The sequence below is a fragment of the Lissotriton vulgaris genome, chromosome 3_1 (assembly GCF_964263255.1).
Source record: "Lissotriton vulgaris chromosome 3_1, aLisVul1.2, whole genome shotgun sequence".
Classification (NCBI taxonomy): Eukaryota; Metazoa; Chordata; class Amphibia; order Caudata; family Salamandridae; genus Lissotriton; species Lissotriton vulgaris.
In genome coordinates, this window is record NC_141689.1 from 446602881 (window position 1) to 446621099 (window position 18219).

At 49.1% G+C, this 18219-nt stretch overlaps 1 protein-coding gene and 1 non-coding gene across 2 annotated transcripts in view; one reads left to right on the forward strand and one right to left on the reverse strand.

The window, feature by feature from the left end:
• The window catches only part of LOC147726613 (zinc finger SWIM domain-containing protein 6-like), a 304204-nt gene that overhangs the window by 15355 nt on the left and 270630 nt on the right, over positions 1-18219 (forward strand). The gene's annotated exons all lie outside the window — the stretch shown is intronic.
• Positions 5657-5763, reverse strand: LOC147726614 (U6 spliceosomal RNA). Its single transcript, XR_015309684.1, has one exon. It is a non-coding gene; the product is annotated as a U6 spliceosomal RNA (small nuclear RNA).

Consider the following 18219-nt stretch of genomic DNA (forward strand, 5'->3'; position numbering starts at 1 on the left):
GTGGGCTTTTTTGTGAGGTCCAGTTATCAATTGGCTTCCTACGTGGAGCTAAGGAGGCAGGTGGTGATCAAGGAGGAGTCGAATTCCTCCTTTTGGAACTAGGGCCCTCACACACCGAGCAAGCTAGGTGTTATGCTTCATCACATGGGCCTGCTCCTCGTCGGGTTGGCGCTGCAATACCCGACGGGCTCCCTTAAAGGGGGTCTTTATCAGAGATCTTTTGTTCCGGCCATCAAAGTGCTGTGGGGTAAGGGGCCTAGTATGGGTAGATATCTGTGAAAAAGTTAAAACAGGTGAGGGAATCCTTTCTTCTAGTAGGATCCCAGTCTGATTAAAAGAAAAATATGGGGAGGCGACTATCAAGCTACAAAAAGTCTAGAGGCACTCTACTAACAGGGGGGTTAACATGTTTCACTCCTTATTTAGTCGAAGTGATCTAGTGGTGATTCAACAGGACCTTATGGTAATAACTATCTGCACAAGTGGTATGGTGTAAGCTACTTACCACTGTATGTTGGTGCGGGCATGGTACCCGTACACTTGATAGCACAACCTAACTAGTTTGAGGATTGCGCTTCATCAACTGCAGCAGAATCTAGACATCAGAACTGGGATGTCAGCTCCTTGTAGAAGCGTCGTGCTGCACCAACCCTGTTCCGCTGAAGCTGGGATGGTAATCTAAATTCTAAATATATTTGCTATTCCCAATCCAAAAGTAAACACACGTTTTGGACTGGGGGTTAAGAATGACTATTCTGTATCCAAAATTCACCACACTGGGGAAGGTATTGGACTTGAGGGTAAAATGTACTATTCCCACTCCAAAGTTAAAGGCAAAAAAGTAAGTGCTATACTTTAAAATGTTATAAATTACCTAATATCCTAAAATTATAATATGCAATACATTAAAAGAATTCATTACATAAATCTATTTTGCTCTTCCCAAAAGAAAACCACACAACATAAAAAGTAAATTGTGAGTAGTAATAACAAATTGTTACTATAAGTTTCAAGCTATTAACCATATATAAATTCATAAGAATTAATAAAAAAGTATTCTAGAAAACATGACGTTTTTAGAAATATAAAATTAAAAACTATACATTTAAATTCCACAAATATAAAAAGAACAAATTATTAAAATACCTTGTATTAAAATCAGCTATTACATTAAAATTAATTAAATGCAATTATTTAACATGATTTAAAAATTAAGAGGCTGATTCCACTTTTGGCAGTAAGCATACTTGTTGCAGTGTGTCCTTACCACCAAGGTGATGGTTAGCCTGCCGAATTTAGATGCGGGCAAACCATAGGTATTACCATGGTGGAGACTACTCCGTCTCGGCCATGGTTATACCCCTTTAATGGGCTAATCTAGTAGGGCAGTCAGAGGCTGAGCTTTATGTCCACCCACCTAATTTAGATGTGCCTACATAGAGTTCAGTTTTCACTGCCCGTCACCGCTAGGAAAAGCCTAGTGGTAAGAGGCAGTGAAAACTGTCAAATACATTCCCCCTTCATGGGAGATAACTTCCACAGTGAGAGGGGCATTTATTTTAATTTTTCAAAAACTAAAGTCTTCTTCGTGAAAATAAAAGATTTTAAAAACAAAGGGAGTCATTCTGATGGCCTTTGGACCGCATCCGATGGCTCATCGGATGTGGCCTGACAGCCATCTGCTGCTGCGATCCGACCAATGCATTACAATGTGTGCAGTCAGAGGTAGCAAGCAGTGGGATAGTGCAACGCTTCTGGGTGGGCTCAAGGAGCCTGAGGGACCCTTGGAGGGTCAGTAATCCCTACAATAGGGGCGAGGCCTTCTCAGGCACCAGCGTAGGAATTACACTGTCCCTTTCCACCTGCCCTTTCATGCCGGTTCGACTGCCATGAAAAGGCAGGTGGAAAGTTGCTTTGGGGGCCCCTAGCAGGGCCCTCTTCCCCCCTGGCCCTCCACTATGGGGCCTGAAGGGCACCCATGGTGCCCCACTAAACATCCCTGCACCATACGGCAGGCACTGCAGGGATATTTTTGAAGTTTCTATTGTGTATGAAGTGTATAAAGTGTATATTTTCTAAAGCGGCTTGTGCAGCACAAACCACAATAGAAAATATTCACTTTGCGACCACCGTGAAGGAGGTCAAATTGTAATAAGGGCCGTGAGACCGCTGACTCCTTGTCGGGCAGTCCCTCTTCCGCTCTGGTACTGGTCGCACAAGAGTCCAGCCGGCAGCGTAATGATGCCCTGAGTTAGACGGGCGGATCTGTGTGACAAACTTTAAAAAGTCTTGATAGGAACTGCCATGACAGCGGGTCCTGCCAATGCTTTAAATGTGACCGCAGGCATGGAGGTCATTTCAAATTTGGCGGGCAAGTAGTCTGGGTCTGGCAAATGTTAATTCCTCTGTCATGCCAAAAGAGATTACTCTGTCTGCCAAATAATAAATCAGACCCTAAATTCAAAAAGCCTTTTTATCAAATTAGACCCTTTTAAAAAATATAACAGCATTAAATCTAAATTTAAAAAAACAAGGAACATCACACATTACAATTTTTACGTAACTTAGCTTCTTTTTTTAATGAAAGATATAATTTCATAAGAAATGATTTATTATGAACATGATTAAAAAAGAAAATTAACACACCAACAATTTTAAGCATAACATTTGAAATTACTCCCTTTCCTACTCCCTTATCAACTCAGCATCTTTTTTCCTGAAATAATCATACCAAAAACTATTCTAAAACCAAATACAATATATGTAAACAGAAAACACAAAACATGTATTTAAAAATAATGTAAATTACAGTGAAATAACGCACAGTGATATTTTGTAATAACAATATTGAAAAATGATTTCAAAACCGATATGCTGAATGACATAATTTAGACATGATATTTGTGTCACACAGCATTCTTTAATATTTTGTCAGAACACTCTGTGAAACATCCAGAGGCTCCTGAATCAATAAGAGCCAAAATTGAGAGTGGACATGAAAGAGAGGACAATCCGGCTGGTAAATATTGGTGAACTCTTTTGTTGTAAATCTGCTTGATCTGGGTGCCCCATTTAAGATCGAGCACAGGCGCTTTCCGGCCAATGGGGACAGTTCTTAAGGAAATGTCCAGGTTTCCTACAATATAGACTCAGTCCTTCCCTCTTTCTTTTATAGTTTTCCTGGGCTATAAGGTGTTTTCTGTAATTCCACATTCTGAATACATTCTTCCAACACTTCTCTAGACTTAAATTCTCCTGCCTTTCCCCCCCAGTTTCATTGTTTTTGCTTGGGGTCGGTTTGTATTGCTTAATCCATGAGACTATTAGAATCAGTCCGTTAGTTTACCACTAGTGAGTTTGCAGATTTCAACTCTTATTGTAAACCTTGACAGAAGTCAGCAGCTTCTGTTTCCTTTGTCCATCCTGATTCTCAGACCGATCGATTGCAATGGCTCATGAAGTTAAGCAGATCTTTTGACCTTTGTCTGGGGGTAAGGAACCTTATGCAGGCATCTTGTTGAGTTTCAAAGTGAAGCGTACCCCTAACTTGGGGAACGTCCCCAGCTCACAGCTGTATTCCCTCTCGGGGTTGTAAAGATTCAATCCTTTGTTGTGTTGAAATAATTCTACTTCATTCCTTTATTGGTTTGTATATTCAAAATAAAAATCTTTATTCATTCCATTGGCATTATAGAGTTGTAAATCACTCCTTTGACAGATACATTGATGTTTTCCCAAATGCAAAATAAATCAACATCCAATGCATTTCAGCTTATCAAGCCTTCATCAGGGAACATTAATCTAGAGATAAATCAATCATGTTAATGATGATGCTTCATACACGTGGATATATGATGTAAAACAAGGTATTATGATGAGCAAGCTATGTTAATGGGATGCAGCATATTAAGGTCTTATCCGTGATGTTTCTCGGTGATTTTAGTCATTAAAAACTGGTGCTGTCATGATGCCCCGGTTACTTACCGGTAATCTTCATTACTCCGAGTATAGTCTTCCTCGCCACATGACTTACATAGTGAGCATAAGCTCCACGACAGAACCCTCCAAAGCAAAAAAAGCCTCCCACCCCCTCCCAACATGGCCGACCAGTCCCACCTGACCTCTATTTTATTTATTTATTTATTTATTTCGATTTATATAGCGCTATATAACCCCGGGGTCTCTAAGCGCTTATAAGAGGCGGGCCGGCCCAACCAACAGCCTGAACTACCAAGCAAACAATGAAGCCGATAGCAAGACAGGGAGGGGGGGAGGGAACTCATGTGGCGAGGAAGACTATACTCGGAGTAATGAAGATTACCGGTAAGTAACCGGGGCATTACTTCCTCGTTAGTCTTCCTCGCCACATGACTTACATAGTGAGCAAATACCCAAGCCAACAAGGCTTCATTGACCACCATAAGAACACCACCAAACGGTGATGCAGAGAAACCAACACAAGGTTGATTTAGAATAAGTGAACAGAAAACAGGGATCACAGGAAACCTGAAATCAAGACATAAAGGAAAAGCAGGCCAACCAGGAGCCGCAGCTCCTGCACTCAGAACGGCCCCAGCGAAGTCCCCCCCCCGGGACTGATAGCGTCCCATGAACAAGGTGGGGGACGACCACGACGATGCCCGACAGCTCTCCACAGAGGAGACACCCATGAAGGGGGCCCAGGACACAGAGCCACACCCCGTGGACCGACCCCGGTCCCCCGCTGGACCCACCGAACCCAGCGAAGCATAGGAAAGGATGACAGCCTGTGTAAGCCAGCGAACCAAGGTGGAAAGAGAGGGAAAGTGGCCCGAACGAACCGGCCCCAAAAGACACAAACAGGCCATCCCACCGGGAAAGGGAAGACGTGCGGTCAAGAGAAACCAAAACCGCACACCGGACAACCAGCACGGACAAGAGAGGAACCTTGTCGGCAGGGAAAGGCGGTAAAGACACCACCCGAGCCCGGGACACCAGGGAAGGAAGCCCGGGAAGGAAACGGGGGACATGCCGGAGGAACAACCTGTCCGGCAAAACCCGCAAGAAGGGAGGGGAGCGGAGGCACGACCCCCGCACGCCCATCCGCCCAGCAGACACCACCGCCACCAGGAATAAAACCACCTAAAAGGTGAGGAACCGCAAAGTCACCGAGGCCAGGGGCACAAAGGGCGGACCCTGAAGAGCTCGTAGAACGAGAGAGAGAACCCAAGGGGGAGACAGGCAGAGCGTCCGAGGGCGACGGAGAAAACAAACTCCGGAGCCAAGCGAGCCACCAGGGAAACCAGCCCGTCGAACACCGGACTGCGGAAGGCCCGCAAGGCAGCCCATCGGGCCCACCGGGAAGAAGGGGCCACGCCCAAGGAAAACCCCTCAGCCAGGAAATCCAAGACCCGCAAGGGGTCCACGGAGGCGCGGTCAGCACCAAGCCGACCGCACCAACGCGAGAAGGAAGCCCAGTGCCTGGCACAGGAAGAGAAAGTGGAATACCTGCGGGAGCCCATCCGGCCCGCAGATGGAGTCAGGCCAGCAGAAAGAGCCGGCTCAACACCGACTCCGGACCAACCACGGAACGTGAAGATCCGGGAACGGCCAGTAGGCCCGAACCGCCAGCTCGCAAAAGGAGAGGGTACCAGGGGCGGCGGACCCCGCCGGGAACCATAAACAGGAACGCTTCACGAAATTGCGTGTCAACCATGCGCAGGGGCCATGCAATTCTCCTCTGTAACGTTCCAATATTAGTCCACGCACTGCCGAAGCGAGCACCCAGGAGCACCCCGGCCCTGCCCAAGCGAATCCAGCAGAGGACCCGTGATATCAGAGGGCACGGGGGACACGCTTACAGCAGACCGAAAAGGTCAAGCGAAAGACAGGGCAACCACAAGGACCCGGGAGGAGAGAGTAGAACCTGGGCAGGAGGGCCGAGACCCCCTGCGTGAACAGAGCCACCGGAGGCAGACCGAGTCGAGGCCCCCGGCGCCGAAGCACCACCGGGGTCCGGGCGAGACCAGCCAACGAAGGAAAGATCCGACTCAGTCGATCCGCCTCCACCTAGACGGACCCCGTGGAAAAGACAGCCCGAAGGGCCAGGACCGGCTACTCCGCCCAAGAAAACAACCCCCGAGCATGGAAACAAAAGGAGCAAACCTAGCACCCCCACCGAAGGCTGACACAGCTCCACACCACCAGGTCGACAGACCCGACCAAGACCTGGGGACACCGAAGCACAGGTGCAAAAGACGGCAGGTCTCCACCTAGCCAGGAGGACCGCCAGCAACTCCCGTGCTGCGCGACTGCAGGAGATCCCAATGACCCCCAAACGACCCGGCGCCAAAGGACGCCCCCCCCTGAACGAACCAGAGGGGAGGACGGGGCCCAGGCACACGACCCCCGAAGGAGGACAAGCCCGAGACGGGAACCGAAGGGACCACCGCCCCTAGAGCAGGGAGCCGACGGAGGGGAGACACCGCCAGACGTGAAGCCCCACCCCTGAACAAGACGAGGCCAAGACGTATCACACGTCCAGACGGGGAACACCCAGACCCCCGCTCGGCGAAGAAGATCCACCAGGCGGGCCAGGTGCACAGTACCCATAGCCTGCAGCACCTGGTAACCCCAGGCAGTCTCCCATCCAGGAACTAACCAGGCCCGACCCTGCATAATTACTGAAATCAGACGAGATCAGGTGCAGGCAGGGTGGAATTGCCCTAGGCCCCACAGGCCAGAAGGCAAACCTAACGGAAGTACCCGCAACCGAGAGCGGGAACCCCCACTCGCAGTACGGCCACACAGCCTGGTCCCAGAACGCCCTTCAGTGTAGACAAGGGAAGGAGCAGGTACCCCAACCCGTCGAGAAGGAGGGACTCCGCGGAAAGTCCGCAAGACCAGCAAGACCAGGCACCGGCCAGCAAGCCCGAAGAGCCCAAGAACCGTGACAGCCACGGCCCAAGACGGGACGAAATGGAGGCGACAGCCCCCCCCAGGGAACCCCCTGGAGCGAGACGGCCGAAGCCAGGATCTCGGGATGGAAAAAAGGGAGCGGCCGCACCAGTACCAGACCGGGAATAGCCGAAACAGGGGCCCGGAAGCCAACCTGAACGCACCTCGTGAAGACCGACACCCTGTATCCGGGAGGAATGGCCGAAGGACCCCACCCCTGCAAGGGCGGGACGCCCACACACAGGCGGACGAGGAGCCCGAAGGCAGGCCGCTCCCAGGGGAGCGGGCCCCCAAACTAAAAGGACAGGCCGACAAGGATGCAGCCAGACCAGACGGCCGAGCCAGCCTTGCGGCCACCCGCCCGTGAAAAAAAACATGGAACGGACCACGCATTTGCGTGACCTCCCAGTGCAAAACAACTCCCCAGCGGAAATTGAGACCAGAATAGCGCACCACACACCCGCAAGGGTCTCAAGGCGCACGTACGAATGCCTCCGTGGAACCCATCCCGGCATTCCCCCCGAGGCGACCACTCCTGGACACCCCCAAGGCGGAGGCCAAGCATCCTATGGAGAGAAAGCAGACTAACGCCCAGAGCAGCCGAATGGGACTCCATGAACGGAATAGGCACCGAGGCGGGAATCACCAGGACCGGGGACTATCATGCATCGGGCCATACACCCCCCCTGGGGCCACCGAGAGGGCGACGAGGCGAGGAGGGGGCAGGGCAACCCGCCGCGCAAGGACCCCCAGAAGGGACAGCGCAGTAAAACCAGGAGACCCCGCAGACGGTGACAGAAGAGGAGACTGAACCCCCGCCACCCTGAGGAGACCAGAAGGCACCGCAGCACAGAAGAGCACACTGCACACGAGTCCGGCGCCCCAGAACCTCGCCAACCTGACGGGTCAGGGCGAGCCCAGAACCGACCACACAGCACAGAAGCATCAGAGCCGAGGGAACGGATCCCAATACCCGACGAGGCGGGGAAGTGCACCCTGGACTCGGGTTAGATCGCCGCTGTTTAAAAAACCTCTGTCCTTCAGACAGTATATTTGCTGTAAGTGTCTGCTCGTGGTGAGGACAAGAGAAGCATTTCTTCTCTCAAGCCTTGCCTTCATGAAGTAGGCCAAAATTATATTAAATATGCATGACATCAGTCATTACGCGAAGTGTGACTATGGACGAGCCACACCATTCAAGCCGTACGGAGAGATTCCATGTAAGGAAATGCCCACACCGAGGATCGAACACAGGACCCTCAGACTACGAGCCTGACGCGTTGTCCGCAGCCCTAAGAAGGCAGTACCAACCGCTGCGCCCGCAGGGGAACCCTGGCGTGCACGGCTGACCAAGGTAATCACAAGCCGCACCTGTCGGAAAACCCAACCCCGCCCACAAGAGGCAGGAGCCAGCCGGAGCCAACCCCAGCGCGGCAAGCAGCCGCGGGCCGTTGGGGAGGAAAAAACAACTCACGAACGCCGGCGCCGCGTTACCGAGACCCAGGCCGGTCTGAGGGGAGCACCCGGACCCGGTCAGCTGAGCCCCCGAGGACCCGCGGACAATCGAGGGAGGACCGAGCCTGCCCCCGCCGAGTAAGTGCCGACTACAAACACACGGCCAGGCACCCCGCCAGCGCTACCTATAATGCCGCTAGTCTACGCAGTGTTCACCATAGATCTTCAGTGCCACTTTACACAGCTCGAGAGCAGACACAACATAGACACATGCAGCTACAAAGACGTTACCTGCAAAACAGATCAACGTCGTGCAGAAGCGCCGCAGACCTGAAAATCACAGTAAAACGCTGCCCCAGGCAATGGCACAATGTGAAGCCCAAGCACCCGATTACAATCTGAGGTGCATGAATTCAAGCGAAATGTCAGGCAGAAACAACCTGAAAGCTGTACCAGCGGCACAAACACTCCAGCAACAGAACCTGAAGTGTGAGCCCCACGCAGTGCCAAAGCACACAGCCCTGGCATTCCCAGGCGGGCCAGGAAAACACGACTCCCATCGGGCAGCCCAGCCACACGATGGGCGTAACATGCAATCCGCTTCATCACAGAGTCATGCAAGCACACGCATAGGCGCATAAAAGCAAAACGGAGCGCTGGACCCCAAAAGCCCACACAGTGGCCAGGGCCCTTCAGTAACGACCTGGGGATACACGGGGATGCCCAAACACCCCATATCCCCTGCCGCCCCCCCCCCCCCTGTAAACCACTGGCACGCTATAGCAGCACCTAACCGGCCCCACAGGACCGGGGGAAGGAAGAGGGGGGGGGATTTTTAGGCATAAGGCACCAGGGACCGCTAGAGCAGGTCCTCAACCCTAAAACCCAAGGGCCAGCTCACGCCGGCCCATCTTACCTGAACAGCGCCTCTGGAGAGAATCGCGCAGAACAAAAAAAACAGGCTGTTGGTTGGGCCGGCCCGCCTCTTATAGAGGTCAGGTGGGACTGGTCGGCCATGTTGGGAGGGGGTGGGAGGCTTTTTTTGCTTTGGAGGGTTCTGTCGTGGAGCTTATGCTCACTATGTAAGTCATGTGGCGAGGAAGACTAACGAGGAGGTAATGTGTAATAGTATTCAGGCTATGACAAAAAGGCTGTGAAGTGTTAGGTGGCTAATTTGACAAAGAAATTTGATGTCATGCTCTCATGATGTTATGGCCGTAATGTAAACAAACTGCGTGATATATGTGAGCTGGGGGTGGAAAACAGCTAATCGTGCTATCTACTATCCGTGAACAAACTCAGTGCTCGCTCGATATTGTGGCCAATTTAAAAATAAGTGTACTCTGGGTGGAGTCATGCATTCTATGTGACTCATGCTGTTACATTCACAAATGAATGTAACGGCATGAGTCACATAGAATCGATGACTCCACCCCGAGTACACTTATTTTTAAATCGGCCACAACATCAAGCGAGCACTGAGTTTGTTCACTCTAAACAGAGTGGGTGAACCAATAGTTTCCTGGTACTCCCCCACATTTGAGGTAGTCCACCAAACTGTAAATAAGTCCCTTAGGATTCATGGACAGAGGCAACCAGTGCCAGCTATATGGGGGTGCGACTGGTGTCACCGCACTGGGTGCTGACTGCGGGTGGGCGCACCATATATTGTGATTTAAAAAGCACCTGCTGCCGCGTTCTTTGCCTCCAGCAATTATCAGCCAACAATAAAAGTGTCAAAATAACTTTGGTGATTAAAGTTCTTCCTGGATAAAGAAAGGTTGTAGTTTTGTCTAGTGGAAGTTTTTATTCATCCTAAGGTAGCGCATGCAGATCACAAAGTGCAAATAATGTAAATAGGTCAGTAGGTTGCTACTTTTGTCAGAGAGATCCTATTGTTACGTGCACTTTCTAAGTTAAAAATCATACTGTAGAACAGTGAGCTATTGAAAACTGCAAGGTACAGGCTGGTGCTTTATAATTTTTCCCCACTCCTTCATTATCCTAATGTTGCAACATGTGCTCATTTGGGTAGAAATCAATTCTCATTAAATAGGACCCCCAACCATGTGTTACATTTTAAAATCTAAGTTTGTGCTTCTCCAGACTAAACCCTCTTAAACTATACTGACTAGCGGTATGGATGACCTGTGAGCCCTTCACCTTATAGTCCTCTGTCTTATGTAACATTTTATGCACACTGATTTACACATGAATGATTGTTTGTCTCTGTTTAATCTGTGTAGTGTAAAGTGCTCTGACACCCAACACTGGTAAAAGTGGTGCTGTAAAACGAATTAAATGCATCTGCAAGAGAGTGATAATGGAGACTTGAGGGGCACTTTGAATGGGTGGTGGTGAGGGAATCCGTGCAGAGGTGGTCATTGGTGGTCATTGGGGGTGAGCCGCCAACAAACATTGTCGCACCGGGCGCCACTACTGGCCCTGAAAGCAACAATCTCCTCTAAGGTCTACCTGACACTTCACCAGTCCCCTGAAAGGCAGCCTACACGCTGCAGTATGTGTTATCCAGGGCAGAAAGAAGTCAAACCACAACACCACCCACCCCAAAGGCACATCTCCCTGCTACCGTTCTGAGCAAAAGTGCTTGAGGCTCACATAGCCAAATGCCTGAAAGTCTTCCTGGAAGAATCTAAATATCTCAATTCCTATCAGGCAGGTTTCCGGCCAGCCTATTCTACTGAAACTGTCATCTTAGCTGTCCTGGACACTCTCTGTGATGGTGCCGTTAAACGCTCTCCTCACGCACTGGTCCTTTTGGGCCTCTCTGCCGCCTTTGACACGGTCGACCATGCTACTTTGGTCGACCATGTCAAACAAGCCGGCATCTTGGGTACTGCGGCATGTTGGCCCTCCTCCTTCCTGGAGGATCGCTTCCAGGCCGTCCGCCTAGGCCACTCTATGGCCCCACCACACAAAACCAACTGTGGTGTACCACAAGGTTTCGCTCTTTCTCCCCATCTGTTCAATCTTTACATCCTCCCCTTAATCCAGTCCCTTAAAGACAGGAATGTGACAGTTTTTAACTATGCAGATGATCTACAACAAGTTTTCCCGATTGATAACTCCCACAGTTCCATCACCGAATTTCAGGCCACTATGTCACATATCCAACAGTGGATGGCCCAGAGCCACCTTAAGTTAAACCCTGGGAAGACGGAACTTGTTCTTACTGGGGACAGCCTTAAATTTTGGGGTCCTTATTACTGGCCTTCATAGTTAGGTCCCTCTCCCTCCCACTCGGCCAAAACATTAGTGGTTACCCTCAACCATGATCTGTCACTAAAAACCCAGGTTGGCACGGTCATCTCCAAATGTTTCTTTCAAATAAGGAAGATCAAAAAGATACATCGGTTTTTCACACAGCAAGCCCTGATCCAAGGGGTGGTCGCCACTGTATTGTCTCTCCTGAACTATGCAAACTCTGTACACTTGGGCATACCCATCTATCTGTTTAAACGGTTACAGATGGCCCAAAACCAGGCGGCCAGATTGATCTTGCATCAACCCAGGTAGCAGACTGCCACCCCTTTGCTGAGTGATTGAGTGCGTTACATGGGAAATAAACGCATCCTTGCATAAGGGCACACTCTATGGTTCGTCAAGTAGAGACAGACTCCAATGTTACTTTTGAAGGTTGATTATTCATTCATCAATTGATCAAAAGTTATTTGCGTAGTTGTGGAAAAGTTCCAAAGTTCATATATCCCATTATTGTGGTAAAATATTGACCGACATCTCCAAAGAAATACTCCAATGCATTTCGGGCATGGATTGCCCTTTATCAAGGAGTTCTGAAAGCATAAAAAACGCTTTTACCTTCCAAAGCATAACATGTACACTTGTATTTACATAAAACACATTGTCATTAAATAGGTGGCAGAAAAACGTAAAATGCGCATTTTATAAACCAGTGTGATAACGTGAATCGAATGAAGGAAGGTGTGGGATCGGGGAGGGTGAAGATGCAAAGGGATCGACGTTGTACACTTACGTGTCGGTGTCGTGTGGAATCTTTAGTCTCTAGGGAAACAAGAGTAAACGAACGGTTAGACGGGGTGAAAACCCAACGTTAAGGAGGATAACGTGGGTCTCAGTTAGAGCTCCAACTTACTTGGGGGCGAAGGTGGGAAAGACAGCTGGTAGGTCCTCAAGCCGTTGACCGGAGGGTTCACGGAGTTGCGGCGGAGTGGGAACCGCCGATATATAACACTACGTGAAGTGGGCTGTGGACTTTAAAAAAGGACTAAACAGATGATCGCGAAGGTTGATGACTTATTCTTTATTTGGAAAAACACCCGAGAAAACTTGGAATCAGCATTGATTGACCTGAACTCTAAAGACAATCGCATTACTCTTACGTGGAACATTAGTGAACACGAAATTACCTTCCTTGATGTGTTAGTCAAAGTCACAGAAACAGGATTGGCAACAGACCTCTTTCGAAAGAAAACAGACCGTAACAACACAGTTCACTCCACTCCACTCTGTTCACCTCTCACTTCTTACTATCCCCGTATTCAGACGAGTTCGTCAGGGCGGCTGTAGATTTGCCACTCTTGCTCCCAAGACTGTGGAACACTTTCCCGTTGTAGATCTGTTCCTGTACTGAGCTAATGTAATTTAGGAAATCCCTTAAAACGTGGCTATTTGCACAAGCCTATAACTAGAGCATAACTAAAGCTGTCCCTTAACAATCTCTGAGCCTTTACAGCGCCATAAAACCATCCGGTATACGAGCGCTTTATAAATCATTTTTAACATTAACATTAACATTAACACTCCACTGGCCCCACTGCAAAGCCTACATTATTATCAAGGCCAGCTGAATCACATACAGAGCGAATAGAAACCGCACTCACACCCCAGCATATCTAGCCAAGAAGCGAACCACAAGTGGCAGACATTGCCCTCTAGAAGCCAAGACTTCCCCAGACTGAAAACAAAAACTGCATAAAAGATAGAAGCCAGAAGACAAGCCTTTTATCATTTACTCTCATTGGATCTGGAACAACATCTCCCTCAACATCAGAAATACTCCATACTTCTTGCAATTCATAAAGTAGCCGAAGATGCACCCTCTTCAGACAACACTGCATCTCCACCCGACAGGAATCACCGCCCTGAATGCTGCAAACAACCCAGAACAGTATCTCAGCTCTCCGTTGCTTATTAGCCTGATTCCTTCTGCACAAATACCGATGCGTACCTTCATACAAACATACATACATACAAACATACATACATGCATACATACAAACATACATATATACATGCATGCATACATACATGCATATGTGATGAAGATTCATCAAGCAAACATACCACGGTTTGCAAGGCAATAGATCCATTGACATTCACTTGTTTCTATAGTTTAGTCTTTCGTTATGCTTTTTACATTGATTTCCTGTGGCACGGGGGAGGCAGGGTCTTTATAAATGTGAAAGAAAAAAAGTACATTTAATTCTGGTTTCCTTGTGCGTTAACACGCATGGAATATCAATCAGAATCATTAATATGAAGACACCAAATATATGCGAATTGCACGGTTGATGAATTTCTCCTGACGAAGGGTTGGCGCCAACATCTTGATAGTTCTCCACTGAAATTAATGCGGCACTTTGCCAAGAAAAACTGCCGCGGACACATTGTGAATGCTCGTGGCGTCATTTGCAATTGGTATAATAAATCGCAGTCTGTGCTGAGCCGCTGTTTATCAGGAGGAAGGCGGCCATGCCACCTCCGTTTCCTGTTTATCTTGTGCCTTCCCCCAAACAATGCTTTTCTTTTCAGTGGCTTCTTTGTCGGGGAGGCCCATGTGTGCTCCGAAAGGCAACAAGAAAGGACAATGCGAGGAACAACAATTGTGCGCATTCAAATGATTCGTTTCTAACTATTTTAAATGTTTGTCTGCGCGCCTGGTCAATTATTCTGTCTTTGGCGAATGAAAAGCTTAAGTGTATTATCTCAAGGGTATCTTTTCCAGATAGTTTCCTTCAAACAGAAGTGGAGCCGAGCATGAAAGGGGTCGAATTCATAATTCAGCACCTATGACTGAATTATTTTATAGCATTGTGAGGGCCCTGGTGTAAAAGGAGACAGCGCAAATCACATTAAATGTTCTTGTATATTGCAAGAAAAGGGTAAAACAATCGTTAAAAAAATCTTCGATTCTAGCACTGTCGCCCATCCCCCCTTGCTCTTATTCAGCAAGACGCAACCACATTTAAGATCAGACCGCGCCGACGCAATAACCTCGGTAGCCCAAATAGTGCTTCGATGCGCCTTTTAATGGCAGTACCATCTTTGCTGAAAAATAAAATGCTCAAGCCATTGAAGGGCAACTTATAGTAAACATAGTTTACGTAAAAAAAAATTGAGCTTGTGCACTATATATACCCTTCCTTTGACTGCTTTTGCTTATTCTCTATTGTAATAATTATGCGCATAATTTCAGTTCGCTCTGACTCGCAGTACCTGTTAAATTTAGTCTCAGGCCTGACGTATATGGAACAATAATACATGGAAAACTGCAAGTAAATGCAAAACTTGTAAGTAGCGTCCTTATAGCAATCGAGACACGCAAACGTGTTGTGCGATAATTTAGATGTTAGCTTTATTCCGTCATAGCTATCCAAATTTACAGCATTATGCCCAGGGTGCCATGCTGGTATGTTAAGTGTATTTTTATGGTGCCCACAGAGCGAGGGAGAGTATCCTGGCACCAGGAAATGAGACTGACCCTGCAGGAGCCTAATGGAGAAGTCAGGCTTGGAGTTTATTGCGAAATTCTAGGATTGAGCTGGTGGCTCTGATGTGCAGGAGATGGCCCTTCCAGGATGTGGGAGCTAGGCATGAGAAAGAGGGCCCGCCAGCTCTTACTCTATTGAATTAGAGTACGAGGGTGAGCACCTTGCTGGCCGAGCAGAGGTTTCTGGCCAGTGTGTGGACACTGATGCAGCTGTTCAGATACGCAGGGCCTAGTTGGTGCAGGGCAGGAGATAGACTAGTGTGTGTTTATGAGCTGGGAGCCAGTGGAGATATCTGAGATGCCTAGGGATATGAGTGCTGGGTGAGAGATTGAGCATAAATCCGGCAGAGGCATTTTAAATGACCAGAAGTCTCCTGGTAAACTTTGTGCTGATGACAAGATTGAGGGCAGTCCCCTAATCCAGTTTGCTGGAGATCAGGGCTCGTGTGACACCTCTTTAGGGGCTGAGAAATAGCCATATGAAGATTTTTCTGAGAAGTTTGAGGGTATGGAGGCAAGAGGAGGCAACCAAGTTGATCTGTTTGGTTAGTAAGATTTGACTGTCAATTACTATACATGGAGTCCTGGCTTCATTCGACTGGTTGGGTGTCGATCTTGGTTCGGGTGACCACCAGCAGGAACGTTTTGAGGCATGGGCCCAAGGGAAAGTGAAATAACTTTCAAACTCTCCTCTGTCTATTTCTCCATCTCAACCTTTATTGTATTATTGATTATTGTTCAGTATCACTGGGTTTAATTGCGGAACAACACTGGATATGTTAGGGGACATAGCACCACCATAAATATCAGAAACGTTTTTATTAGTAATTAAGCACACAGCTTGGGCACATGAACCATGTGCCCTGGCTGGCTTGGATGCACACAAGCATTATATGTTCAAATTCCTTGGCAATTATGGATTAGGAGACACGTTTCTGAAATTGGTGGCACTGCTACACACTGAAACACCTGCCAGAGTTAAGGCAGGTAACCATATTGTGGGTGACTGGAGAATGTCTAAGGGTATGAGGCAGGGGTGTCCATTGTCCCCATTGATATTTGCATTTCGAAACTGAACCCATGGCACAAGTAATTTAGCAGTGACAATCTGAGGATGGGATCCAAGGCCAAAACCTGAGGCATGTTGTATTCTTGTATGTCGATGATAGTTTGTTAACAATCATAAATCCTGCCAAGAGACGAGGGAAGCTATATTGGAAGAACTAGGAGAAAAGATATTCTTCTTCAGACTAACTATGAGCTGATATAGGACAGAAACACAGGGACATTGCCCCCGGTTCCCACTTTGAGTGTTGCAAAGTGGCAAAAATACTCAATTGGCTAAAATACTCAATGTGATTGTTGACCCTGGTTCCAGATAGGTCGCACCCCACGCCGCACAGCTCCACCTGATTGTGCCCGTGTTCTCCCTCGCTGCTGCCGCGAGTTCGCGCCAGTCCTCTACCTCGGTTGCCCACTCTGCTGTCACTTTTTCACTCTCCACTGTATCTCAGTTCTACTGCCTTTTCACTCTATGGACTTATTACCTTATTCACTCTGTTTACTTATTGTTCGCATCTCTCCAGATCTTGGGATTCTGTATCCTCCCCCTTGCCCGCGCTGCGTCCCCACCCCCTCTGCTCGCTCCACCCGTCTCCCAGCTGCTCCTCCCTCCCACCTCCCCTTCTTAATGGCGGCTGCTGCCTGCCGCGCAGCGGAGGGGCACAGCGGGCGCGCCGCAGGTGTGCCGCATGTGCACCTGAGGCAAGCCCGTCTGCGCCCGTCCACGCCTGGACCGCGCCCAGCGCCAGACTCCCTGGCCTCAGAGAGCGCGACAACACCAGACACCGCTACGAAGCCAACCTCCTCCAGGCACTCAACCCCGGCTGAACAAACAACTGCTTCCTGGCCTCCCTGAGCGGTACAAAAGGGGGTGGTGATGGACGGAGCATCTGAATCAATCAAACACTCACACCCAGTCAAAAGATCTGGGTTTAATCCATCACCGTTCTTTAGCCCACTCTGCCACCCCAGTTCAGACATGGCTATATGCAAATCAGTCTGACCCTGTGCCTTATGGGAACAGTCCAGCCCGAACTGCCAAGCCATGTCTTCCCTGGACCGGAAACAAGCTTCCGAGGACCGGTTTCTGGCATTCCAGCCGTCTTCAGCCCGGCTTGCTTGACTCCAGTGGCAAAGTGAGCAAGGGACTCACGTCTGAGCATACCCTGCCACACTTATGGCGGCCAAAAGCGGTACAAAAGGGGGTGGTGATGGACGGAGCATCTGAATCAATCAAACACTCACATCCAGTCAAAAGATCTGGGTTTAATCCATCACCGTTCTTTAGCCCACTCTGCCACCCCAGTTCAGACATGGCTATATGCAAATCAGTCTGACCCTGTGCCTCATGGGAACAGTCCAGCCCGAACTGCTAAGCCATGTCTTCCCTGGACCGGAAACAAGCTTCCGAGGACCGGTTTCTGGTATTCCAGCCATCTTCAGCCCGGCTTGCTTGAATCCAGTGGCAAAGTGAGCAAGGGACTCACGTCTGAGCATACCCTGCCACACTTATGGTGGCCAAAAGCGGTACAAAAGGGGGTGGTGATGGACGGAGCATCTGAATCAATCAAACACTCACATCCAGTCAAAAGATCTGAGTTTAATCCATCACCGTTCTTTAGCCCACTCCGCCACCCCAGTTCAGACATGGCTATATGCAAATCAGTCTGACCCTGTGCCTCATGGGAACAGTCCAGCCCGAACTGCCAAGCCTCCCTGAAGCTCACCCACGGACCTTTCACCTGCCAAAACTGCAGCTTCACCAGCCAGCGAAGACCTGCATGTCCTGCCCCTCCCACCAGGGCAGACCACACCCACTCAGATGCATATTACTCAACACCCCCTCCGTCCACAAATACGCCTTCGAACTCTGGGACCTTCTCGACTTATCCTCCCCAGACGTCGCATTCCCGAAAGAGACCAGGCTGAACCTCTCATCGGTCCCTGACAATGCCATAGCCATCCCGGATGGCTACAAGATCACCCGAAGGGAC